Genomic DNA, 2,333 nt, shown 5'->3' on the forward strand with positions numbered 1-2,333 from the left:
TTGTCTATTAATCATGATATTTTTATTAATTAGTTGACTATACCCCATTTTATAAATACATTCTTTGTAAATATTTACTTTTATTCTTATGTACATAATTTTATAATCTAGTTTTTAATTTATTGCCATTGTAAAGCGGTTTTGAACTGTGGAAATTTTGCTATATAAAATAAAGGTATTATTATTATTAATATAGAGATTTAGCCAAGCCTAAAAGCGGACCTCCCTGGTTATTTATTCTTACTGCCTGTACGCTTTGTGAAAATAAAAGGTTTTGAATTGTCTGCATTTTGATGTTCCAGTTTCTGCTTTAGACATTAAATAATTTTATTTGCTTTCTTCTATAGAAAAAATCATTGCCTAACTAATGACTTTCACGGGAAATTTTACGCTAAAAACTGATATCGCATGAATTACGAAGCGATGAGTGCAACATCGGTTTCTCCAGTGAAATTTACTTTGCAATTTACCAGTTTGGCAATAATTTTTTCTTGAAACGAATGAGTTTTAAAAGAAAACAAGCATTAAGCACAACCTCAGCGAGCGAATTGAAAAGGAAAAAAAGCCATTTCAGAGTCAACTGTCAATAGCCATGTAATAGGAATCGTGCTAAAATTAGAAGCCATAAAAACAACTTTGTCAGTTCAAGGTCAAAGAAGAGTTTTACTGATGTACTTTATTCCAGTAAGGTAATTCACTTTTTGATGTATTTCATTGAAACATGCCAGGTTGGCTTGGTACAAGAATCCACACGGCAATGCAACCAAGAAAGGACGAACTTCAAACATGATCTGCACCAACACTTAAATAACATTTGGGTGCTTTAAACAAACTTCTGAAAACACAAGCTACTGAGATTTCCCCCTAATTTTATGAGAACTCATTGCGAATACGTGTTTATAACATAAGGGCAAAATTTTCTTGTCACCCTTACCAAAGAAAAAGTATGGGAATTGTATGGAAAAGGTTGGGCCATATCTGGCCCATATGTGGAAATGGTATGGGAAGGTTGGGTGATGATATGAAATTGATATGGGCAATAATTTTGCCAAATTTCAAGCTATGGAAAATGCATGGGAAAAAAAGCGAGGCCATCTGTCATATGGAAAAGCTACGGGAAAACAATACCCATAGCTTTTCCACACATATGGTATGTTGACAACAAAATCTCACCTATGGGTTTGATATGGAGTATCAACATGTAAGTGCTCCATAGATTACCCATATTAGCTGACAAAAGTTTGGCTTGAGCCCCATAGGTTTCCCATATGAAATGTGTATGGGATCTCTATGGGTCTAGAACATGTTTTGTGAATCTCTTATAATTCTTGACACTATTAGAGACTTTCCATATATAAATGCCATGTAAACTAAGGAGTTGAAATTATAGTAATAATATATATATATCAATATTAGTAATAAAAGTAGCAGTAGATTATGGTGAAAGGTTATCTGTAGCACGGGGACGGTCATCAATCACACCATTGCTGATAAATGATTAATCATCTAGGATTTTAATCAACAAACTCTTAGCTTTGTATGGGTCATAATTATTGTAATATTACTTACTATTTAGCTTTAATTTTCTTGGTGTTACATTCAGGGGTTTCAATATGCATTGACAGCCAACAAATGTGCAAGGTAGTTCGCTCAGTCAAGTGCCCCCCCCCCCCCCTAAATTGATGCCATTAGGGAAAGAGGCATGAAAAAACATTCTGTCAAACCCTCACTTAAAATGAAATTTGATGGACTTGAACATACTTTTTACCATAATTTTAAACTATTAATTTATTATTTTTTAACATTTACCATCTATTCTTACTAAAGAAAGTTGGAAAAAGAATTATCAGGCTTCCAAATTTCAAAGCACTCTGCAGCACAGTGCCTCCAGACCCCCCTAGAATAAGGAGCCATTATGGCCCCTTGTTGATACAGTTGGTTACTCTATTCAAATCTGCTGTGTACTTCATTTTTCATTGAAACCCCTGCACATTATAGTGAAATTTTCCTTGTGAAGAAACAACAATCACCTAACAAGTTTAACAGGTCTTAACAGTGACATGTTATTTTCTTACTAATTACATGTATATTGTTGTCACAACAACAACATGTGATAACTTGTAATGTAGCATACTCTTTTTTTGTAACCTTTTCTACATTTTACACTAGTTGAACCAAAGAATAATCTAGAGAGCCACCTTAATTTTCATTGTCATATTCCTTTTTTTCCCCAAAGTAAATTAAATTATCCACCCCAAACTTCGATCAGTTCATGATGAAAGTCCAAGTCGATTTTTCCATGTAAATCCAATGTTAGAACTTTAAGTAATGGT

This window comes from Montipora foliosa, unplaced genomic scaffold (assembly GCF_036669935.1).
Source record: "Montipora foliosa isolate CH-2021 unplaced genomic scaffold, ASM3666993v2 scaffold_437, whole genome shotgun sequence".
In the NCBI taxonomy this organism is placed as follows: domain Eukaryota; kingdom Metazoa; phylum Cnidaria; class Anthozoa; order Scleractinia; family Acroporidae; genus Montipora; species Montipora foliosa.